Source organism: Zalophus californianus, chromosome 1 (genome assembly GCF_009762305.2).
Source record: "Zalophus californianus isolate mZalCal1 chromosome 1, mZalCal1.pri.v2, whole genome shotgun sequence".
NCBI lineage: Eukaryota > Metazoa > Chordata > Mammalia > Carnivora > Otariidae > Zalophus > Zalophus californianus.
Window position 1 is genome coordinate 189,199,091 of NC_045595.1, and position 26,811 is coordinate 189,225,901.

The window sequence follows — 26,811 nt, forward strand, 5'->3', positions numbered from 1 at the left end:
GGAGGCTTAAAAAATGATATAGTAGCTAACTATTTAAGGCTTACTATGTACTAGACATGTTCTAACCCTTTTAGGTTAATTAATTTATTTAATTCTTTCAATAACCAAATAGGGTAATTATTATCTTTATTCCTGTTGCAAAGGAGAGGAAAGTCAGCATACACTGATTAAATGACTTACTCAGGGTCACAATGCAAAAATGACATCCGAATATCTGGTCAAGACTGTGTCAGCAGGGCAATCTCTTTTATAGCATCCCTCTACACAGTTTTTCTGCCTCTGTTGAAACCTATCTAAGTAAATGAGAGGGACATGTGGGTGTGCTCATGGTGGTGAGACTTCCTTCTGTAGCAACTCCCCAGTCTTTAAAAAGCACTTCCTTGGGGTGCCTTGGTGGTGCAGTCGTTTGAGCTTCCAACTCTTGATTTCGGCTCAGGTCGTGATCGCAGTGTTGTGAGATTGAGCTTCTCATCGGGCTCTGCGATAAGCGTGGAGTCTGCTTGAGTTTCCCTTTCTCTCTCTCTCCCTCTGCCCCTCCCACTCATTCTCTCTCTCTCTCTCTCTCCAAAAGAAATAAATAAATCTTTAAAAAATAAAAATAAAAAGCACTTCCTTGACTTAAGTTGGTACTTATTTCCCTATTACTAGCAAGCATGAATACCTGCAACTATAGAAAGAAAAATAACAGTTCACTATTCCTATTGAAGAAAGGGATTTCACTATAATTTGGACAAATGATAGTGAAGGGAGTAGGAAGGGTCAAGTATAAAATAAGTTTTTAAATATAGTGATAGGACTGTATAAATATGTTCTTAGATGCTTATTATGTATATGGGGAAAAACAGTTTTGTAGTATAATCTAAGCAATAAATCTTTTGAAATAAAACATATTGACCATGTTTGATCAACATATGTAGGAAATTTTTGTATATACACATGCACATGTTAACATTTCAGAAACTCAGACTGAATAGTTAAATAGATCTATTCTCCACACCCTGGAAATTTATCTTTCAGGAACCACCATTGTCCAAATCAAATATGTGCAGTTAAACACAGTGATCATTGATGCACTGTTTGTGAAGTGATCATTGATGCATTGTTTGTGAAGTGAATAAAGCAAGTGAAATTAAATAGTCAACTCTGACCCCAATTCTGACTATCCTAAGAGCTGTTTTCTAAAACAGATTCTATTTTAAGTTTTAAATTATTATTTTAACCAAAGTATGTACTTAGTATATGTAAATACTACTTTTAAGTTTTGTGGATCTAGTTTCTTTTCTTTCTTACATTAAAATGAAAATAACAAATAAGATGTTCCTTTTCTTTAAAATTGAAAGCATCATAAGGAATACTTTTAATTATTTAACTGTAAGTAAATAACACTACACACACACATATTCTTCTCTTTTCATATCATTTTCCATTTTCAAATAATAAGAAAACACACATTTGGACAAGCAATGCATGCAGTTTGTTCGTTAGAAATCAACGTCAAAATTATTTTGAAAACAGTCAAGGGTTTCAGGTCTACCTTGTGTCATACTTGAACTATCTAATCAAACAAAATATGCAATAATGATTTTATTCATGTATATGCATTGCATCTGAACTCTTTTTTTTTTCTATCTTTGGCCTGAAGTTTGGTATTGATTCACTAGAACAGATATTACACCAAATACTTACTTTTTTTGGTGCCTTCTAGATACCATCATGCTATCAGACAACCTTTGCAGCACACATCCCATCAATTATATGATTTTTTTGTAATGCTTAAAGCATAGAGTGAATTTTGAAATATGTCACAGAATTATTCTTCCTTTCCAGATTTTAACTTAGCTATAATGTCTAGGTCCACATAAAGCTCGTCTAGTTTTTGTTTTCACCCCCTCGCACCCAACCTTCTCTTTACACCTATTCTCAATCACATTCCATGTTTAAAGGTACCTATGTCTTAACGGTCATAACTTGCTGGAGGGAAAATATTTGGCCTTATGTTAAAGAACTTTTTGTGGGGTGCCTGGGTGGCTCAGTCAGTTGAGCATCCGACTCTGATTTCCACTCATGTCATGATCTCGGGGTGCTGGGATGAAGCAGGGAGTCTGCTTGAGAATTCTCTCTCTTCCTCTCCCTCTGCCCCTCCTCCGCTCTCTCTCTCTCCAAAATAAATAAATAAATCTTTTAAAATAAGAACTTTTTGACATGTTTTATCATTTCTACAAGATTTTAAGCTTTCTGAAGATATGGGCCTATTTCTTGCATAGCACCTTACCCATATGCCGTACTCATTATTTATTAGCTATTAAAGGAATGATAGCAACCTTGACATGACTATAATGTTCTGATTATATGTTTTATTTCTGAGCCACAGCAGATTAAATTCAGTAAATACGGAGTTGGCATAGACCCTGACAGGAAAAGATTGACATCCTGACAAAGAAAAAAAAAATAAATGAAGTTATTGAAACCCAAATTATAAAATATATATAATACAACATGTAATACAGCATAAAACATAAATATATAAAAACATGTAGCTTATAGATAAATAACCACGTCTATTTTTGAAAACTTGTATTGAATTTATACTATGCACAATACTTGATGCTATGGCAAGTTAAGGAAACACATTCTTTTTTAGATTTTTTTTAGAGCAGGTTTCGGTTCAGGGCAACATGGAGAGGAAAATATGGAGATTTCCCGTATACCACCTGCCCACCCACATATGCACGGCCTCCCTCATTATCAACATCCCCCACCGGAGTGGTGCATTTGTTACAGTTGATGAACCTACATTGATACATCATTATCCCCCAAAATCCATGAGGTTTACATTAGGATTCACTCTTCATGTTGTACTTTCTCTGGGTTTGGACAAATAATGACATCTACCACTGTTGGAGCATAGAGAGTAGTCTCACTGTGCTGTGCCTGATCACCCTGTCCTTCGCTCCAACCTGCTGCTGTAAACATATGTGTACAGGTTTTTGTGTGGATGTATGTTTTTAACTCCTTTGAGTGAATACCAAGGAGCACAGTTGCTGGATCATATGGTAAGAGTATGTTCAGTTTTGTAAGAAAAAATATCTTCCAAAGTGGCTGTACCATTTTGGGTTCCCCCCCAGTAATGAACGAAAGTTCCTGTTGCTCCACATCCTTTGCAGCACTTGGTATTATCAGTGTTTCAAATTTTGACCCTTCTAATAAGGGTGTAAGTGGTGTCTCATTGTTGTTTTAATTTGCATTTCTCTGATAACATGATGTGGCTCTTTACTATCTGTACCTCTTCTTTGTAAGGTGTCTGTTAAGGTCTTTGGCCTGTTGTTTAATTAGGTTGTTTGTTTTCTTACTGTTGAATTTTAGAGTTTTTCATATATCTTGGATAACATATATATATATATATAAAACCCTGTCAGATAAGTCTTTTGCAAATATTTTCTCCCAGTATGTGGCTTGTCTTTTCATTTCATTGATGCACCTTCCTTTTTTGTGAAAACCTATCTTGCTCCATTATAGAACTGGGACACTATGTTCAACCAAAACTCAATAACCAAAGCTCATACTAATGACACCTAGAAAACTAAATCTACCGATAAAACAAAAATTATGACAATATGTTCTGTTTGGTAAGTCAAAATATACAATGTTTTCTAGAAATATATATATATATGTATATTTGTGTTTTGTTAATGGATTAAAGTTTCAATTTTGAAAAGTAATATGTGGAATATTCCATTCTCTCATAATGTCATATAAAATCCATAGTTCTGTAATATCTTTCTTCTAGCTAAAGAATTGGGGAACAATAGAAAAAAGATCTGATTAAGGTGGGTTCAATTCATGTACAAATCACTTCCATTCTATTTCTTTTTAGTTACACATAGTGTTTTGGGAAATAAAAAAGGTCTTAATTCATGAAGGTAATATGAATAAAATTATCCTTGCGTTACTCACAAAATGAAGGTTGTTGATAAACAAAAAAACAATGTTGTCCCTCATATTAACATCATAATAGAAAAAAGATTGCTTGCAAAATATGAACAGTAAGTTCTTTCTGGAGCCCCTGACATGATTCCAAATGTAAGCATCCCATGGAATTTTCATTTGGTTCTCCTGGAGAGATGTAAAAACCGATTGTACTCAGGCCACCAATATGGGAATAATCTGGAGAATTCCCATTATGGATCTGGAATAAATTTGACACAATTGGCTACAGATGGCAGCATATGAATAATCCATGTTTTGCTAATTCTGCCCACTCTTGGTTCAGCCACACCCCTTTTAAGGAGAATCTGTCATCACACGTACAGAAGATATGCAGACCTGAAGAATAGCACTACATCAGCACAACCACAAGTTAGTGGGGAGGTGGAGGGTAATTTTATCTGAAATCAAAATTATTTTAAAGTATCAGTAATTGGCAGTACATGTGTGAGGGTAAAGTCAGGTCATATGTGACTTCAAAAGTAGAATGTGCTATCTGTAATTGAGAACAGATCCTGGAAAAAGGTCTGGAGAGATGTGGTGAATAGAAAACTGAGGCGCAGAGACACTTGTACATTGTAGAATAAAGCGCCTCTCCCCTCCTGGGATGGCATTAATTAATAATTATTCTGTTTTTGATTCACCAAGCATCCTTACATTATGCTGGGCATATTCACTTGATTGCAGAGAAACAGTCCTGTCAAATAATCCAGTGGCCAAAAGGGAATAATGAAGTCATGCCCTTCCCAGCAGTATTCCCAATATTGCCTCAGATCTGGAACTGGATCTTGATTGGACACCGTTGGCTTACACTCTGCTTGTTTCCAAAAGCTTTACCACTTACTTCTGGAGATGCAATTGGTGAAGTTATATGAACATTTAATGTCAAGTCAAGGAAGCCCCAGTGGTGCCTCCTATTAAGTAGAAACTTGGCTTTATGACTTTGTTGCTTAACTCTAATAAAAACTTCCATTTTGCTAAACAGAAGTTCTTGTAGCTCTTCCTTCCCATGAAACCTGAAATTAGTTGATATATAAGGCATAGCTACTAAGTGCTCAAGGAAGCTGCCAGACTTTTAAGACTGCTTAGTATGTGAGCCTCACTTGTATGTAAGCCAGGAAGTAAAATATCATGCCACTTAAGATAAATGCTCTTCTTTTTTATTTATTTATTTATTTATTTATTTATTTATTTATTTATTTATGGGGGGGAGAGAGAGAGAGAGAGAGAGAGCAAGCTTGAGCAGGGGAGGGGCAGAGGGAGAGGGAGAGAGAGAATCCTAAGCAGACTCTGAGCTGAGTGTAGAGCCTGATGCAGGGCTCCATCTCAGGACTATGAGATCATAACCTGAGCTGAAATCAAGAGTCAGATGTTTAACTGACTGAGCCACCCGGGAGCCCCTAAGATAAATGCTCTTCAATCTTAAACAAAGATTAATAACATAACCAAGAGTTTTACCAGTCTGTAACTTTTTTTTTAAGATTGTATTTATTTATTTGAGAGAGTGTGTGAGGAGAGAGAGAGCACAAGCAGGGGGAGGGGCAGAGGGAGAGGGAGAAGCAGACTCCCTGCTAAGCAAGGAGCCTGTTGCGGGATTTTATGCCAGGACCCTGGGATCATGACCTGAGCCAAAGGCAGACGTTTAACCAACTGAGCCACCCAGGTGCCCCAGTCTGTAACATTTTTAACTACCCAAATTTATTAATTTAAACAATGTTATTTACCTTTTCAATCTCTTAATATGTTACTAGAACCTATTAAAAGACCCAAGAAAGTAGAGCATTTATAATGTACACTTCGAATTTGTGGGCCAGATTTCTAGATCTGAGGCCCAGGTATACAAAAGCAGCAAAAAAGGCATTTTAAGATTACTTAGGTAATATGCAATATGAAAATTGCATATTTTTCAGGTTCTCTATTTTGGAAAAATAAAAATTGAAATGTATAATTCCATAGTTACTGCAAAATTAACGGTTAAAACCCTAAGCCACTTAAAACACCAGTGTTACCACACACTTAAAAACCTCATTCTTTTCTCCAATGTGTGATGGGTAGTGTTTTGCCAGCAAAGATAACTATACATGTATGATCTTCTTCATGCTCATAAAAGTTATAGAAATTAATCTTAAAGTTATCAACTGATTCACATAAATTGCTTAGCACCATACCTATAATTTGAGAATGCTCAATAGATATTAATATTTCTCTATTCATATCTACCTATTAAAGGGTTTTAACATGATTTTTAAGTATATATATATATGTATATATATATATTAACTCTTATCAGTATGATAATACCTCATTTTACTTTATGGTTAGTATTTTAAGAAATTATGTTTATTTAAAACCTCTCATTCCAATTGAAATGTTTTCATCAGCTCCCATTTGATTAAAAAGATAATGAATGCTCCTGAGTTCTTAATGTGCCTTGGTTTTTAGTTGATCATAAGGGTAAAAATAATAATCAATTTAACTTTCTTTAGTAATTATTTGAAATTAGTTAATTCTAAAAACGGTTTTATTCTTTGTTTATTCATTCTAATTCTCTAAAGAAATTGTAGGCAATATTGTCTAAGGACTCCAAAATGTTAGTCATTTATATGATTTAATAACTGCGTTCTATAGTATCTTTAAGAACAATTTGTGGGGAAAAAATCTTATTTTTTTATGACTATAATAATTCCATTAGAAGCCCACCCCTTCGCCCACATGGCCTCAATGAAGTATTTTGACTACAAGAACATACAAGTTATTGTATACTGTCCTTCGTCCCATGTAGGCTTGCTTTTAAATTTCACTTTGTGCCTGATGTGGTTTTATCTTCTTCTGACTTTAAGTTTAATTTTGTTCAAAGATACACTGAGGCATATTAAAAATTTTAGTCATTTATTTGGGCAAAAATTGCTTCAAATCAGGCAGCACCAAACCAAAAGTGGTTAGAAGCTCTCAAAAGTGCTCCACCAATAGGAACCAGGGGAAAGACTTACAGAGAAGACACAGAAGCAAAGCAGAAAATTATTTGACTGGCTATTGCTTAAGCAGTTGCCTTATTTGGAAAAGCCTTGTTGTCTGCTTATGAGTGGTCGTCCTTGGGTGCCTTGAGGTATTACAAGCTTAGGTTTGGGCTTGCTTATAAAGGCTACTAAGACATTAAGCCACCTCAGTTTAATGGCTTCCTTGGTTAATTAATTTAATAATTTCAATCTGTTTTTTATTGTCATGAGCTCCTTTTCTTTTCTGCTTTTTAATGCCATCTCTCCTTACCACCCCACTCCCCAACCACCACTGTGCAAGTAACACCTACAACTACAACTTTTATTGAGAAACAACTGGCATACATCTCTCTTTAAGCTGAAGGCATCTTGCATGATGGTTTGATTTGCGTATATTGTACAATGGTTACCACAATTGGTTCAGCTAATATCTATCTTCTCATAGGGGTTCAATAAAAAGAAAAGAAAGATAAAAGGGGGGAAGAAGTTTCTTCTTGCGATGAGAACTCTTAGGATTTCCTCTCTGAACAACTCTCCTATCCATCTTTCAGCACCACCCTGTTTCTATCTGCCTTTTTATGTATCTTTTTTTTTCCAACTTATGGTCCAAATAAGTTCGAGTCTTTCTAGTAGTTTGCTCATGCAGTGTCCTCTTTTAAAGATTCTCAGGGCATGTATCATTAAAGAGGCACAGGTGTTTTTTGTTGTTGTTGTTGTTGCTTTTTTTAATTTTTTATTGTTATGTTAATCACCATATATTACATCATTAGTTTTTGATGTAGTGTTCCATGATTCATTGTTTGTGCATAACACCCAGTGCTCCACGCAGAACGTGCCCTCTTGAATACCCATCACCAGGCCAACCCATCCCCCTACCCTCCTCCCCTCTAGAACCCTCAGTCTGCTCTTCAGAGTCCATCGTCTCTCATGGTTCGTCTCCCCCTCTCACTTACTCCCTTTCATTCTTCCCCTCCTGCCATCCTCTTCTTTTTCTTTTTAAAGAGGCACAGTTTAAGGCAGCATTATTTCTCACTAAAATTATGAAGAAATTTAAACAAAAAGTGATGTTTATTCAATTTCCTACTTTGTGCGATGCTCCACATTTTAACAATAAAACTTGTGTTTTTATCCCTTGATACCATGAGCAAGGAAAACATAGATGGAAATACAGTGATGGGGGAATTCCTAAATGGGAGCAGTTAGCAGCTTCTGAAATGTAGAAGATATTCAAGAAGAAAAGAAAAAGGAAATGAAACTGAATCATGAGACAATGGATGAGTCCAAAAAAAGTGATTTGGCTAGGAGGTCAGCAAACTTTTAGCCCCTGGGCTAAATCCAGGACCTGTTTTTGTAGTCTACTTGCTAAGAATGATTTTTATATTTACATATGTTTGGAAAAGCAAGCAAACTTATTTGTACGTGAAAATTGATGAATTACAATTTTGTTGTCCAGAAATAAAGTGTATTGAAACACTACCATATTCTTTCATTTCATTCATTGTCTGTGACTACTTTCATACTCCAATAGCACAGTCCAGCAATTGCAACAAAGAGCCTATGACACACAGCACCTAAAACATTTCTTATCTAACCCTCTACAGAAAAGTCTGCTGACCCCTGATTTAGAACATTTCCCCAAGCTATTTTTTCCTAGCTGATCAAATCATTATGCATTGACTGGTACTCTGGGATTTCAAGTCTAAATAAACCAATAATCAGCTAGTACACTCAGATTTTTCCAGGAGAGTTTTCTTGACAATCACACAAGAACAGTGCACACAGCCAGTAAAAGCAGATGCCTTGGTGTATCTTTAAAAGAAAAAAAATTTAAAGTGTTTATTTTATTATTTTGAGATAACTCACATGCAGTTGTAAGACATAAAACAGAGAAATACCATGTATTATTTACTAGGTTTTCTCCAGTGGTAACATCTTGAAAACTATAGTACAGTATCACAACTTAGATACTTACATGAATACACTCAAGATCCAAAATATTTCCATCACCGTAACGATTCCTCCTGTTGCCCTTCTGTAGTCATCCCCACTTCCATCCTACTCCCAATCCTGCCTTAATAACCCTTACACACTAATCTGTTTTTCGTTTCTATAATTTTATCATTTCAAGAATTTAGAAATGTAGTTATATAGAATATAAACTTTGGGGTTCCAGCACAATATGGGGTCACTCAGCATAATTCTCTTGAAATCATCCAGGTTTCCGAGTGTATCAATACTTGGTTCTTCTTTATTGCTGAGTAGTATCACAACCTATGGATGTACCATAGTTTGTTTGACTACTCCTCAGTTGAAGGACACCTGGGCTGTTTCCAGTTTGGAGCTATTACGAAAAGAGTTGCTGTAAATATTCATGTACAGGTTTTTACATGAATATAAATATTCATTTCTTTGGGATAAATGTCCAAGAGCCAAATTGCTGGGTCATATAATAAGCATAAGTTTAGTTTTTTTTTTTTTTCTTTTTTGGGGGGCGGTGTGGGGGAGCCAAGGAGGAGAGGGAGAGGGAAGGCGAGAATCTTAAGCAGGCTCCACACCCACCAAACGTGGAACCTGACACGGGGCTCCATCTCACAACCCTGAGATCATGACCTGAGCCAAAACCAGGAGTTGGACACAACCAACTGAGCCACCCAGGAGCCCCAGCTTATGTTTAGTTTTTAAAAGAAAATGACAGGAGAAAAAAAAAAAAAAGAAAATGACAGACTCTTTTCCAGAGTCACTGTACCATTTTACATTCTCATCATCAATAACATGAGTGATCCAATATCCTCACCAATGTTTGGGGGTGTCACTATTTTGCTTTGTTTTGTTTTAGCTCTTCTAATAGGGGTGTAGTGATATCACATGGTTTTAATCTGCGTTTTCCTAATGGTTGATGATGTTCAACATCTTTTAATGTGTTTATTTGCCATCTGTGTATCCTCTTGGATGAAATGTCTCTTCTTATCTTTTGCCCATTTTCCATTTGGATTGATTTTTTTTTTTTTTTTTTACTGTTGAATTGTGAGAGTTCTTTATATTGTCTAGATATTGGTCCTTTGTCAGATATGTGGTTTGAAGATATTTTCTTCCAATCTGCAACTTGTCTTTTTATTCTTTTAATGGATTTTTTTTTTTAATGGAGCAAAATTTTTAATTTTGACAAAAACTAATTTATCAGTTTTTATGGATTATGATTTTGGTGTCAATTCTAGGAACATTTTACCTAGCCCCAGATCCCAAAGATTTTGTTTGAGGTTATTACCTAGAAGTTTTATACTTTTATGTTTACATTTAAGTCTGTAATCCACTCTGAGTTAATTTTTGTATAGGATGTATAAATTTTGTACAGATATAAGTCAAAGTTCTCTCTCTCTCTCTTTTTGTGCCTATGGATGATCAATCACTCCAGTACCATTTGTTGAAAAGACTACCTTTCCTCCTTTCCTCCACTGAATTGGTTTTGCATCTTTCTCAAAAATCAATTAGACATATATCTGTGGGTCTATTTCTAGCCTCCCTGTTCTGTTTCATTGATTGACATGGTTATTTCACTGCCAATACCTCAGTCTTGATTACAATCAAACTAATCTATTGTTATATTTGTTATTAATAACATAGTATTATATAGATAGATAATATTATACCTAATATTAGCATATTAAATAATATACTATTATCTAATACGTCTTGAAATTAGACAATTCCTCCCAATATATTTTTTCCAAAATTGTTTTAGCTGTTCTAGTTCCTTCCTTTGCATTTCAACATAAAGTTTAGAATAATTTTACATATCTCTACCAAAAATTTTCCTTAATTTTGATGGGAATTGCATTAAACCTTTATATCGATTTGAGAAGAATTGACATCTTTACTATGTTGAGACTTGCAATCCATGAACATGATATGTCTTTCCAGATCTCTTAGGTTTCTTTCATCAGCATTTCATAGTTTTCATCATACAAGTTCTATACATTTTTTTAGACCTATACCTAAGTGTTTAAATTTTGAGTGATTTTAATTAATATTGTATTTATATATCTATGTTTTATTTCCTTTTTCTTTTCGCCTTATTACACCAGCTAGAATAGAACTTGAAGCATTAAATCAAATAGATGGTAAAAGTGAACACCCTTACCTTATTGCTGATCTTATGGGGACAGCATTTAGTTTTTCACCTTTAAGTAGAATGCTAACTATAGTGTTTGTTTGCTTTTTTAAAGAAGATCTTTGTCAAATTGAGGATGTTTCCCTCTATTCCTAGTTGTCAGAGTTTTCAATCATGAATGGGTGCTGAAATTTTCTTCATCTATCAATATCATCATGTGATAATTCTTCTTTAGCCTATTTATGGTAGATTATATTGATTGATTTCAGAATATTGAACCAGACTTGCATCCATGGAATAACCTTCAACTGGCCATGGTATATATATTTTTTTATATATTGCTGAATTCTATTTGCTTGTACAATATTAAAGATTTTAAATCGATGTTTGTGAGGGATATTGGTCTATGTATTTCTCTTTTTCTACTGTGTTTGTCTGTGTTTAGTATCAGGATAATATTCATCTCATAAAATAAATTGGAAATTGTCCTCTCCTGTATTTTCTAAAAAAAAAAATTGTGTAAGTATGTGTGTGTTAAGTCTTCTTTAAATATTTGTTAGAATTATCCAACAAAACCATCTAGGCTTGGAGTTTTGTTTTTGAGAGAGTTTTTAAATTACAAATTCAATTTCCTTAATAGTTACATGGTTATTCAAATAATCTAATTCATATTTGGTGGTGGGGTAATTTGTATTATTGAAGAATTGGTCTACTCCATCTAAGTTGTCTAAGTTCTGTGTTTAGTGCTTGTAGTTTTCCATTATTGTCTTTAGGTGTCTGTAGTGATATGCCTGTTTCATTCCTGATTGGCAGTTTGTGTCTTTTCTCTTTTTTATTTGTCAGTCATGCTGGAGGCTTGACAAGAAGTTTATCTATTTTTTCCAAGAACAAATTCTTGGCTTCACTGATTTTCTCTACTGCTTTTCTGTTTTTCAATTTCATTTATTTGTGTTATTATTATTATTATTATTATTATTATTATTATTATTATGCCTTAGGTTGATTTTACTCTTCTTTTTCTTGGTTCTTGAGATTAGAGTTTGGATTATTGGTTTGAGACTTTTCTCTTTTCTAATGTATGCAATTAGTACTATCAATTTCCCTCTGAGTACTGCTGTAGCTGTGTCCCACCAATTTTGCTATGTTCTATTTTGATTTTTCATTCACTCCAGTGTATTTTTTTCCTTGATTTCCTCTTTGACTTATGGTTATTTAGAAGTGTGTTACTTAGCTTCCAAATGTTTAGAGATTCTCCCATTATCTTTCTCTTATCGGTTTCTGGTTTGATTCCATTTTGGTCAGAAAACGCATTCTGCAGGATTTCAGATTTGTTGATAATTGCTTTATAGACCAGGATATGGCCTATCTTGGAACATATTTGTGGGCACTTGAAAAGAATGTGTATTCTTTTATTGTTGGGTGTATGTTCTAAAAATATCAGTTAGATCCTGTTTGTTGATAATATTAAGTTCTATATGCTTGCTAATTTTCTATCAGTTGTTCTAGGTATGTTGAAGTTTACAACTATAATCACAGATTTGTCTATTTTTTTTTTCTATTTTACCAGTTTTTATTCTACACATTTTGTAGCTCTCTCATGTACATACATTCAGGGTTGTTATGTTTTCTTGTTGGATATTCCTTTTTATCATTTTATGATGTTTATTTCTGTCTCTGGTAATTTTTTTGCTTTGAAGATCTTTTATTTGATATTAATGTTGCTATTCCTGCTTTATTTGACTAATGTTTGCATAAGACATAGATAGAATGTGTATGTATAGTAATACATATATATGTATACAAATACATATTATATATATATACATACATATATATATATATATATGTTGTTTCCATGCTTTTACTTTAAATCTGTGTATATCATTGTATTTGAATTGAGTTCCTTTTGGACAGTATATAATTAAGCCACTTTTTTTTTTTAAATCCACTGAGCATATCTCTGCCATTTAATTGGTGTATTCAGACAATTTACATTCAATTTATTTTATTTATTTTTTTTTGAGAGAGAGAGAGAGTGGGGGGATGGGCAGAGGGAGAGAGAGAATCTTAAGCAGGCTCCATGCCCAGCTCAGAGCCCCACATGGGGCCCAATTTCATGACCCTGAGATCATGACCTGAGCTGAAATCAAGAGTCAGAGGCTTAACCGACAGAGCCATCCAGGTGCCCCTCAATTTAATTATTGATATGTTATGGCTTAAGCCTGCCATTTGATTCTTTGTGTTTTTTTTTTCTCTTTGTTTTTCGTATCACCTGCCTGCCTGTGTGTTATTTAAACACTTTTTATAATTTTTAGAATTTTGACTTCCTATTATTTTTCAGTGTATTTCTTTGTGTAGTTTTTTAGAGGTTGTCTTATGTATTAGATTTTATATACATAACGTCACTGTGTACTGGTGTCTTCATTTTACTTGTCCAGGTGAAGTACAGGAACTTTACCTCCCTTCTTGTACCTTTATCCATACCCATTTATAATTGTCTTAAGTATTTCCTCTACATACATTTAGAACCACATAAGACATTGTTAAATTTTTGTTTCTGCCATCAAACATAATTTGGAAAACCTCAGAGAAGGAAAGTCTATTATTTTTACTCATATTTTTGTTACTGAATTCTTTATTCCTTTCTAAAGGTCCAAAATTCGTCTTTTATCATCTCCTTTCTGTTTAGACAACTTCCTTAATTATTCTTTCAAGGTGGGTCTACTATTGAAGAATTACATTATTTTTCCTTCATCTGATAATGTCTTGATTTCCACTTCATTCCTAAAGGATATTTTCCATGGACATAGGATTCTGGATTGACATTTCTTTTCTCTCAGCCATTAAAAATGTTGTACCCCTTACTTCTGATCTCCATGGTTTCTGACGAGAAATTTACTTATCAGAATTGTTTTTCCTCTAAAGGAAGATTATGTTTTTCTCTTGCTGCTTTCAAGATTTTCTCTTTGTCTTTGGTTTTCAGAAGTTTGACTATGATGTGTTTTGGGATGGATGTCTTTTTTTCTTGCTTGTGGTTTGCCCAGCTGCTTTGAATCTGCATGCCTTTTACTAAATTTGGGGAGTTTGGGGCCATTATTTTTTTAGCATGTTTTATGCCTTGCCCTCTTTCTCTTCTCTTTCTGGGATTCAAATGGCACAAATGTTTTATCTTTTATTATAGTTCCACAGTTGCCTGAGTCTCTGTTCACTTTTTTAAGTATATTTTCTCTCTGTGGTTCAGATTAGATCATTTTTATTGTTCTCTCTCCTCATTCACTGGTTCTTTCCTTTGCTTCCTGCATTTTTTTATTTATCATAGTTATCATATTTTTCGTTTCTAAAATTTTTATCTGGTTATTCTAGAAAGCTTCTATTTCTTTGATAAGACATTTGTTTGTTTCAACCATGTTTCATAATTTCTCATTGAAGCATTTTCATGATGGCTGCTTTAAAATCTTGTTGAGGTAATTCTAATATCTCTGTTATCTTGGTGTTCACAAGTATTGGTGTCTTTTTACATTCAGTTTGAGATGTTTCTGCTTCTTTGTATGACAAATGATTTTCAGTTGAAAGAAACCTGGACATTTTGGGTATTATGAGACCCTGGATATTATTAAACCTTCTATTTTAGCTGGCTTCCTCTGACACTACTCCAGCAGAGAAAGGGGCACACCTTGTCATTGCCAGCTATAGCACTGACACCTGAATGGGAGGGCTCTGTGATCCTGCTGGGTGGGGTGAGAGTTCCTATTCCCCAGTAGGCCTCCACTGATACTTTCCTGGCTAGGAGGGAAGTGAGTTGTTTGTTACTGCCCCCATCATGGCCTCTGCTGGCACCTTACAGGTTAGGGAATTCTAGAGCTGGACAGTTTCTTATGTCCTGACCCTCCACTAGGCCTCCTCTGTCCAAAACAACCTTAGTACTGGGAGGCAGAATGGTGCCTCATTATTGTTGGGCTTGGGTGGAAGTCCAGGATCCCAATGTAGTCTCCACTGACATTATTACATTGGGTTAGGGTAGGGACCTCATTATCCCTTGACAAGGATAAAAGTCCCAGTTTCCTATTTAGACTTCCTTACGCCACTCTGGCGTTGGGGAGAGGAAGTTGGGGATGCTTTGTTCTAGCTTACCAAGGGTCTGCGGGAGCTCCCCACTGGGCCTAGGTACAGGGGTGGCTGTTTGTGTGGTGTCTGACTAGAGCAAAGTAGTATTGCCCCAGTGCTTTCTGTCCTCCTAGGCTGCTGCTTTCTTGGTCCTTTGGCTGCAAAGAACAGGCTTTTGTTGAGGCTTCTCTGGTCTGCACCAGTTGGTGTCTCTGGGTTGCTGGCTTCTTCCGCTCCAAGTTTTGGATAGATGAGTCAAAAATAAAATCCAGGGAACTCACCACAATGTTGTTCCTTGGGTCCTGAGGTCCCTGGCTGTTCTGTCCTCTTCTCTCTATCACTCAGAGTCTCCTGATATTTGTTTTATGTATGATGTCCAGGGTTTTTAGGTTTACCTGGCAGGAGGATCAGGAAAAACTGTCTACTACATCTTCCCAGAAGTGAATTTCTCCTGTTTCATTTTTGTTCTTTTTTCTTTCTTTATTCTTTAATTGGCAGGGCAGCATACAATTTTTGCCCTGGTTTCTATAGGGAACTTAAACAGAATTAGGAAAAAGCTACTAATAAATTTTCCATTAAAAAGAGACAATTCAAGACAAAGAACCCATGTCTATCTGTAATTTATTTTTTGATATCCGTTTCACTTCTACTTTCCAATTTCTACCAGCTTGTTTCTCGATTACTTTATCACCAATAAATGCTCCTTTAGCATTTTATGGCAACACTTACCTTTAGAAGTAAGCTTTTGCCACTTGCAAGTTCTCATTGACTGACTCCTGTATAGGGGCATGTTCACTTGATTCATTGCTGTTCCCCTATGCCTGTCACAAGGCCAACCCCCATAAGAATACTTAATAAATATCTGCTGAATAAGAGAATGAGAGCTGAAAACTTAAATTTCTCATTCTACGAGAGCTTACGTCCTTTTATCTTGCTGTGCCGAAGCATGGGACACATGTGTCTGCCACCTGCGCTTGAGTCCCACCAGGCACCCGAAGCATGTGCTGAGGGCATTAGCAAAATTTGCCCAGAATTCTGCAATCTCGAATAAAGCAATTTTAATTTCAGCACGTGTCAGTTTTTGCTTTCTGGCTTAGAGTTGTTTGTATTTCGAATTACAAGTGGGGAGCACCCCAGAATAGTTCCCGTGTATGTGCGTGCACACGTGCACATTCGCTCCTATCACTTCTAAAGAAAGTGACCCAGAGAACATGGAACCAGAAAGACCACAGACTATTTTTAGGGTCTGTTTCCTAGATCCCAGAATCTTTTTTGGGGGGGGGATGATGAATTTTTAAGCAAATCATGGTTTGATGATCGATTTATTTATTTATTTATTTTTAAAGATTTTATTTATTTATTTGAGAGAGAGAGAGAATGAGAGAGAGAGAGAGCACATGAGAGGGGAGAGGGTCAGAGGGAGAAGCAAACTCCCTGCTGTGCAGGGAGCCGGATGCAGGACTCGATTCCAGGACTCTAGGTTCATGACCTGAGAAGACAGCAGTCCCTTAACCAACTGAGCCACCCAGGTGCCCCTTGATGATTTTTTTAAATCTTTGTCCTGTAATGTGCGATATGTGGGCATCCATACGTGGAGGAGGGGGAATGTTAGTCCATCATTTTGTAAAGCCCTGAATTTATTTTAAATGTTTTGCAAGCATAACTGTACTTTAGATAAATATCTCCCGTCATTGCACCGTTTTTAAATGAAGGTAATAGAACATGATTCTTCTTAGTACTCCCAAGTGTGTTTGGTTTAAATACTAATCATAATACTTGCTTTCCCGCTTGGCTTTCGAGTCTGCTTAAAGTAATAGTGAAAGATTGAATTCACTATACTTTTGTTAGAAAGTCTGGAAATGTTCGTCCATGAACACTTTCGTCGCCTGCTAGAATGGAAATTCACTGGAAAGGGGGGGAGCATTTCATTTATTGCCTAAGAGGTGTTGATAATATGCCCTAAATCTTTCCAAGGTATCTTTCATGCCAAACAGGCAAACTAGCTAGCGAAGAAACAGAAAGAGCACTTCTTACATGAGTCATTCTCAGCAAACTTGCACAGCAGCTGTGCTAGGTACTGATGAGGATTACCACAGAACCCAGTTGCAAGATTTTGTGTGGTCGAGGAGACAACTGCCTCTCTCAGGGGACCACTTTGAAGGGGGTTGCAGCAATAATGCATCCCTACTGTTGCGGGTGGATTTTGTGGCCACGGAGTATAAAATCAGTGCCAGATAAAATCAGAAAGTAATAGAAAGCGAGAAGAATCTCACAGATTTTAAACCTTAATGTGAGAGACTACGACAAATGTCCTGAGCTTGTTGCATTTACTAGTTAGGAAAAGGAGACAGAGGAAGGGATGCGTTTAACTCCGAAAACTTGCAGGGCTTCGGTCTTTTCATTTGAGAACCGTTTGGGTGTGTTGTGAAATCAAGTTGCAGAGTAGGCATGTTCAGACCTTTTTTTGCTACAGTTAGTAGGAAAGATGCCCCCCCCACCCCCACCTTAAATAAAAGAAGCCAGAGTTTTCTGTGCAAACTGAAACAGGCGTTGCAAGAATCAGATTCACTTTGGACGAGTCTTCACATTCCAAGTCATCATTGCATTAGGCAGCACAATTCCATCTCTGGTTGATGGGCAGAAAAAGTGGGCAGCTTGCCAGGTAGACGTTTCCATGACTCCCAGCCCCCAAAGGTGATGCGTTTTTCAGCTAATTCAATGAAGAGTGGGCTGAACTTTGGGTCTAAACGAGACAATAGCTGCCTTCGCAGTATCAGCAGAATGGTTGATGGGAATGCACTCTACATTTGGCAGAGAATCATGTGACCTTACGACTGAGATTTTGTGATGGTGCCAACGGAGACTTGGAAAGCAGCAACCGTCCTGACTTTTTTCTTCTTTTCTAGCATGGCTCAGAAAATGGTGGATCTTAATACTTGACTTTAGCCAGACTCAGCAAGCGACTGAGCTTTGAAGCACAACTTCGCCTTTATTCTGGGTTTTTGGCAGGCCACCAGGAGGCTGTCCCTTTCACGCCTGATAAATTCTGCTGCTTATCTCTAAATAGGAAAAAAAAAAAAGAAAAATATAAACAGAATATTGAGGCATAACAAGTGAATCCTAAAATTGTATGTGCTTTTTGTTTTTTGGCTTTTCTTACTGCTGATTTTTTTAAATGTTAATACCCTTTCTGCTTGCTGAAGAATCCAAGTACTTTTTTTTTTTTTTTTTTGGTTTATAATGAACAGGCATTTGAACAGGGCAAACAGGACGGCCGCAGCAGTGAGCATGAGATCATTGCAGCCGTGTAGCAAACTGGCACCCTGCCTTCTCACCCTTTTGGTTCAGGAGACAAACGTGTGCAATCCTCATTTCTAAAGTCAGCTCAGCCTGGAAGGATTCCTGGTCTCTCCCACCTTCTACCATTCTGCTGCCAGGGACAGCAAGGATTGGTGCAGCTTCTGCGCAGTGCTTTGTGCCTGGAATACGGAGAAAGAAGAAAAAGAAGACAAGCACCCTGGTCCTTTTTTCCAAGAAATAACAGGAGCCCCGAAGAAAAAAAAAATCTTGAGTTTGTCCTACTCCATGCAACAGTGCTGAAAAAAATGAGACGCTCCTGCTCAAAAACAAAAACAAAAACAAACAAACAAAAATCCAAACCAAAACAAACCAAAAAAAAGCAAACATTGGCTTGTATACCTACAGAGACATCGGGCTTTGTAAAGCAGCTTTGTAAGGCAACATAACCAAATGAGCCTTCCTTACTTTTATTATTTCAAAAATATGGCATAATTAGCAATATATTGCACTTGGTGAAATCGCACCTTTCATATCAGGTATAACTTTTTTTGTTGTTTCTTTTTAAGCCTACTCTTAGATAAAAGGGGATCCTTGAACTTTCAATGTACTCTTATTTAGCTCATCACCCACTTTACTCTTATTAACTTTTTCCTTTTGCTCTCTTGCTCTAATCCTGATTAGAATAGAAACTTACGTAAAAATAGAAAAATGTCTATGGAAAAGACGGTACATGTTTTTATTTTGGTTATACATCGAAGTTGGGAAGGACATTAGTATGTTATCTGTGCTTTTCGTGTACAGTATTAGTTTTTGCTATCTAAGAAAAGTGAGCGTTTAGTCCTAGTTGTTTAAAGAAACTAAATCTTTTATTTGCTGTGACTCATTATTTGAAATGTGAAGGAAAAAACTTTTTGAACTTCTAAAAAAGGGTCATATTAGAAGATACATTAAGAAATAAAATTAGTTTGGGGGAAGTTGTATTTAAATTATTTACCAGGATTTCAGTATAACCGAAGTAGGGATGAAAAGATCATGCTCTCAGTTTCTAAGTAGAAAAGAAGCTTGTTCCACAATAATACTCTCTTTTAAAATATATTTTAAAAGAAGCATTTGTCTTAGGGCAGTTGCAGAGAGCGTTGGAAATATCCATTAAGTATTTTGTGGAAAAAGTATATACAAACTTGTTTTAAGTTTAAAGCAATGATTGGCTCAGCAGATAAATGCATTGCGTTCTAATTATTTTGTCTATTTGTAGGAGTAAATTGTTAAGCAATTTAAGCATTTTCTAACAAAACCCAGTTTTGCCTGGTTCAATGGGAAAGGATTAGCAGATGTATTCCACCTATTTTAATTTTGATTAAAACTCTTTCTAAACATGTTTAAAAATTGTTAAAAAAGAGAAAGTGCTTCTTAAAAATAGAGCATATATAAATGAAGACTATAATTTGCATATTAAGAATTGATGCTATAATATTCTCCATGAAAAGCATAAACTTGGAGCAAACTGGTGTGCTTTTAAAATCATATTTTATCATATTGAAAATATGTAGGATAAACAAAGAGAAAATATTATAGAACTGATGAATTCTACCTCCTTTTTTTGTTATTCTATGAAGAATTATGGGAAATTACAATTACCCTATATACTGATAACATTCAAATAAAACGTTTTATTAAGTTTATCGGTTATTGTTCACTAATTATTTAAAAAAATAGCTCTTGTTCCTTTATGCTGCCTCAGCTAATGGAACATCAACTTTCACAGGCTTAATTAACATTTATAAACCTGTTTTCATGTTTCAAGATCCTTTAGTTGAAAAACATTATTTTAAATGTTATTTTTAGGAGCCATTAATCTCTACACTCTTAATTATCTTATTAAGCTCCATGCCAAATCCAAATCTCTTTTCAGCTTTCACTAGTTCATTGTGCAAAACCTAGTCGCTTCTTTACAGCTATGCCTCCTTTCACTTTCAAAACTGTTACTGTGAAAACAACACCAACCAAAATGAACGCGTAAATGCAAACTATGAAACCACATTATATGTCATATGAGTAGCCTTGGGTGGGGCTCTAGGAGTCTTCCAAGCCTTTAAAAAAAAATACTTTAAAAGGTTTTGCCCATTTTGATATTGTTTTCTTCTCGATCATCTACCTTCATTCCCACCATCCAGCCAGATGATCCTCCTAGACAAGCAGTTGTCTGATATTTCTCCTTTTGTGGTTGTTTTAGGGAAAAACTTAAAATGGATATGAGAAGTGAAGAAAGTGATCATAGGAGAAAATCATCTCAGGTAAAAACAAAAAGCAAAAGAACAATTAATATTTAATATTTTTAAAGAAAAAACACAAAACAATGTTGACTATATTTAGTTTTAAGAATTCATTTCATAGTCTTTATGGATCTAGCTGTTGGAATTTTCATTGATGGCTTGAGAATTTATACTATTACCTACCATTGTGACAAATTTTTGTCTGAGTTTATGATCTATGTGCAGTTTGAGTCTCTTGGAATTAGGTATCTATCCATTCATGTAACGGTTGAATAGAAAGTAATTTAGAAAAAGAAAATATATATTTTTTCATTTGTCATACCAGGTCGAAGGAAGTGAAATCTGGAGGGAGGGAATAAAGTTGTGCTTTTTAAAAAAAAATGACCTAATAAGAGAATGAAACCAAAATATACATTCTTACAGTTATGATAAAACCCAAAATGAATGTTTCTTTTTATTTCACATCTAAGTTTATGAATACATGTTAAGATATTTTTACTATAATTGAATGCAATTATGACTGTTGATTTTTTACTATAGTTTTTAACAAGAATGGGAATAATTAGAAAATAAATAATGGTAAAAAATTATGTAGACCAAATTATCTACATAAAGTCTATAAAATACATTTTATTTTATTTCAAAACATGCAAAAACACTAAGTAATTTTTATGTAGTATTACTATTTTTCACAATGAAGATATAATTTAGAAATGCTAAATATTGTGGATATGAGTGAAATGATTAATGATTGTACAACTTACACTTTTGTTGCTGTTGAGCTTAAAATCTTAAAAAATGTGTATGTGGCTGGCTTTATGTTTATTCTTTGTGTGTTTGCTTATTGTCTGGTGGCTTAAATTTTTTTTAATAACAATTGATTTTTGCCCAACCTGTTGACCAGGTAAGAGTTGTAACTAGCTATATATTATGTTTTAAGAATATCTGTTTTAAAAAAATAAATTTAAATATATTGTGTTTAAGAGGCAAGCTATATCCTCTTTTATGCAGTAGATCTGGAGTATAAATTATAGTAGTAGTAACACTGCTAATAGTAATAATGCTGTTAATATTAATGCTAGTTTTCTGATAATAATTTATCCAGATATTGTTAATTTCAGTATTATTCCAACTATAGACATATATGCATACATTTAAGACTTTTTAGTGACTTCCTGTGTTCTCTGCCTAGTCAACAGGATCTTACTTGTTTTATGAGAAAGTTATAATGTTACCCATTCCTTGAAACCCCTAACGGAGGTTTTATAAGAGTTAAAACAAGCACAGTCTGACTCTTACACAATTAGCTTAATAGTTAATTTGGTCTTAATTATAGGCTGGTAATACTACATTCATGCTTCACAATTACATAATTCATACATGCATGTATGGATTCTTTTTTTTCTTTTAAAACTCGTTATTAATTAGAATAGTCCAAATCCAAAATATTCACTATTAAAACAAAAGTAATCTGTGAAAAATATTTCAATATACTATTCTTTAAATTCTCATGTATGTAAACCTGTATTTTAGTATAGAATATTTATGAAGGCCTTTAACTGGGAATATGTATACTAAGAGCATTTTAGCATTAAAAATATTTATAGTAAAGGATCAATATTAATATTTTTATCTAATTTCATCAAATATTTATAATAAATTCTGCATTAATAGGGAGCCCAAGTGAGATGTTGCCCATTGGCATAAACCCGTAGATCCGATCTTGTGGTGAAATGGACTGCACAAGCTCGCTTCTATGGGTCTGTGTCAGTGTGGTAATCTAACAAAATGCTATAGACAAATGCTGTTAAATAATATTTCAGTCAAACTCCTGTTAAACTTTAGTTGATTACTTTTGAAGTATTTATATTTCCCTCTGTTACCCTCATCGGTCTTTAGAGACAAGCTTCAATTGTCTACCACTAGCAAGGGTTTATAGCATAGCCATTCAAGTTGGAATCCAAATACAGTAAATTACTTAAGAAACTTGATTTTTTTTATAGCAAGGTTTGAAACAAGGGCTGAATGGATCCTGTTCAGAAACTTAAGTTCACATTATAGTGGTTAATACACCTCATCAACTTCAATAAGAAAATTAAAGGCTATAATTAGATTTATGTACTACTATTGAGCTGATTTATCTTGAATGATGAAGTTGAATGCTATTGGCTTTTAATATTATTAATTGCTAGTAGAACTATATACCAGGAGAGATGTCAGAGGACATTTTGTATGACCTGTGCTAGAAATCTAAGAGGTTAGGATAGTCCTAGTAGACACATATTAAGTCTATTGGTGAAATGTTAGAATATTATATCTACATCCTTGCCAAGCCCTTAGGTGTATGGCCGCCATATTTGGAGGAGCTGACTGAAGATATGATAAGGAGTTTGAAGCAACATTGGAAGCTGTGTGCATCCGGGTTGAGGTAGTAGGTTGTATGGTTTAGAGTTACACCCTGGGAGTTAACTGTACAACCTTCTAGCTTTCCTTGGAGCACACTTGAGCCATCGAGGAATTCTTCACCACTTTTATCTGATTGAGCCAATTTCTGTGCAAGAAGGTAATGTGTCATGAGTATTTTGGATAATCAATTTGAACCTTTCTTACATTAAAATGATCCTTTCATCCCTAAATACTAGATTATTCCATTTGCATCTACTTGTAAACACTGCCAAGTTGGTATTTCTAATAGGTTGTTACTCTATGAGCAAACATTTTTAAGAACTGGTGAGTAGTGACTTAAACCGCATTGATATTTCAACTTTCAGTCACAGATTCACAAAATTTGGCTCTTAATTTTGCAAACTGATCATTGATCTTTTTTCTGTTTTTATTGGCTACTTAGACACTAGAGTAAAAAAAAAAAGTCTTTTAGTGTCAATGACTTAATAGCACATTATCTGAGTCTTTCTTATGACACATCACTTTCTCCCTTATGTTATGGTTATCTATGTGCTTGTTTATTTTTTTTCCAGTATATACTAGACTGTAAGCCCCTTGAGGGCGAAGTCCATGCCTTATCTTTCATTGTATCCCCTACAGTGCTTTACACATAAGATCTAAATATTTATTGGTTGAGTGAATGGAGTATACGATCTCACGCTGTGATGAGTTTCTATTGAATATTTGAATGAATTACAACAGTAGTCACAAATTTGAGTATTGTTTGTTGGGCCTAAAATTTGCCTAAATTTAATTCCCACACTGCTCTACATCAGTTATATACTTGTTTTTTTACTGTGTTGAGTGTGCCCATTCATCCTAGACATACAGTTTAAAACTTAGGATTGCTTTTTCTCTAGAATAAAAAGAATACAGCAAACTCATTTTTATTAATAAGTTCATTATAGTTTATAACCCAAAATTTAGATTATGTGTATTTCTTTTGAGTTTTTAAATCCTTTCATTTCTAGATGAATGGTTTTTCTTTCAACATCACTTTTATAAATCAGCTTTTGGTATTTTGTATACTTCCCTTGTCTTCTACCCTTTATTTTTGTACAGCCACGTGTTGAATAAACCAGAAACAACTAAACCAGAAACATGTCAAGAAATTAATAATAAATATATGAAGTGTAATTGAGGATTGAATCACATTTTTGTTTGAAGGGAAGTCACCTACAGTATTCTGTCTGTACAAAACAAATAGATCTCTTTGGAGAACATTAACTTACCACCAAATTTAGTGGCATCGAATGGTGTAGTTTATATAAAGAAGCTAGTTTATATCAATCATCTTTCAGTCACAGAATTAAATAGTAGATATTGGAACTTTAAACTCTAAGTATGAAACATTGAATACATAGAAAAGATTTTTAGATATAAATATGTTAAGAACTATAAGATCCAGACAGTGTGGTGGTGAGCTTCTTATAGAACACTCTGGCAGCCCGAATATCTCAGAATCTAGAATTCACCAACAATGGCGAAGAAGGAACTTTTGAATCACCAACGGGAAGAACACAGGAGCATTAGGAAGCTGAATACCAATGATTTCAATCAAAATTATTTGATTCGTAGGCAGAGGTTGAAGACTAGTAGTCTCTAAGAAAGAAAGCCCTTTTCAAGGACTAATCAAGAGATAATGAACAAGAGGCAGGAGACATAGACAAAAGAGTAAGAAACAGAGAAAATGAAATGTTGAGAAGGAAAGTACTCCTAGCAAAGAGAAACAATGTTGTGTGTACTGGTAGCAGTTCTACACAAAGGTGGAAGAAACAAACAACTGAGTGGTAAACAATTAGGGGGCAGGGTGGGGGTTGGTGCAAAAAAAAACAATTACATCTTTGTAAAGAGTTTAGTCTATGAGAGCCTTGTAGTCCCTTTCATATGTGTGTGTGTGTGTGTGTGTGTGTGTGTGTATTCTAATACTGTTGTGTACAGATTTGGAGACCAGGTCAGTGTCATTGATGGACCAAGTAGAATACTATTCTCAAGAAATGCCTGTTTCCATGTGGTGCAATAGAGTTAAGTATATCACAGAAATCAACTGTGAGGTGCAGTTTAAAGATAAGCTTATGAAAATACTATGACAAGTGCATAGAATCATGGTCTCTTATCTACCCTAGGAAAAGGGATCTGGTATTATAGAAGAATAGCTGAAAAATTACAAAGATGTAGCTATGATGAAAAGTGTTAGTCATGCGAAGTCATAATAATTCTGAAAGGCAGAGGATATAATTAGCATCAATGCAGAAAATAAAAACTCCTCTGTAGGCTGAGAATACTACATGGGAGGTTCTTTCACTAGTAATTAATTATAAATTTGCTCTTCCAGCTGTGGGGGTTATTTAACTTACTATATTTTTATGAAAAAAATGGCAGATGATAGGGCGCCTGGGTGGCTCAGTTGGTTAAGCGACTGCCTTCGGCTCAGGTCATGATCCTGGAGTCCCGGGATCGAGTCCCACATCAGGCTCCCTGCTCAGCGGGGAGTCTGCTTCTCCCTCTGACCCTCCCCCCTCTCATGCTCTCTCTCTCATTCATTCTCTCTCTCAAATAAATAAATAAATAAATAAAATCTTTAAAAAAAATGGCAGATGACAAATACACAAATTGATAGGATTATCTTAAAGAAACCGAGATTCAGGACCACTGCTGGTGTCAATATCTAGAAATAAACCATGGGGAAATAATGTACATTTAGAGAGTTCACATTCAACAAGGGAGCAACTATGCAGATTGAATAATTCCTTTAAGAATTTAAGTGGTCAAGGGGCACCTGGGTGGCTCAGTCATTAAGCGTCTCCCTTCAGGTCAGGTCATGGTCCCAGGGTCCTGGGATTGAGCCCCACATCGGGCTCCCTGGTCAGCAGGAAGCCTGCTTCTCCCTCCTCCACTCCCCTTGTTTGTGTTCCTTCTTTCACTGTGTCTCTCCCTGTCAAATAAATAAATAAAATCTTAAAAAACAAAAGAATTTAAGTGGTCAAATTTTACTATATAGCAAGGTTTCCACATTTGGTAACAAAATAAATATGAAAATTCAGGAAACAATTAACTATCAGTGATTATACATTATTTTACCAATATTGATATTTTGAGACTTGCATATGTATCTGTGTTCATATCAGCTGATTTCCTTTAAATATTTTGTGGAATGAGGCAAGAAGGAGTTAGAAGCACAAAAGCAGGGAGGGAGAAAGAAAGGGAAAGGAAAACCAACTGCAAAGCAATTGATTGGACCATACTAGAGAAGTCTAATGTAGTTCATAATACTGGTTCATGTTAATATTCTCATATTCGTATTAGTTCAGCAAACTATGAGGGAATCAGATAAGTTATTTGGCAGTTGGACTGAGCCTTCTTGGAAACAATCCAGCAGTACATGGACTATGTTATTAGAATAAATGAGTCACTTTCTGTAAATAATCATTTTGTTTCTCTTATTCCCTGTTATCAGTGCTGACTCAGGAGCATAGGTGATTTTCCAAGATTCCTCAAATGATGTGATACAGTATTCTGCCACCTGGAACATTATTTCATACCCATGCCTAGCTTCTCTTCCACAAAATATAGGGATAATTCTTGAGGTTAGTGATCTTGA

General features: G+C 35.1%; 1 long non-coding RNA gene across 1 annotated transcript in view; it reads left to right on the forward strand.

The window, feature by feature from the left end:
* The window catches only part of LOC113918695, a 310,636-nt gene that overhangs the window by 271,943 nt on the left and 11,882 nt on the right, over nucleotides 1-26,811 (forward strand). The window contains exon 3 of the long non-coding RNA XR_004819662.1: nucleotides 20,726-20,786. This is a non-coding gene — a long non-coding RNA (uncharacterized LOC113918695). The remainder of the gene's footprint in view (nucleotides 1-20,725; nucleotides 20,787-26,811) is intronic.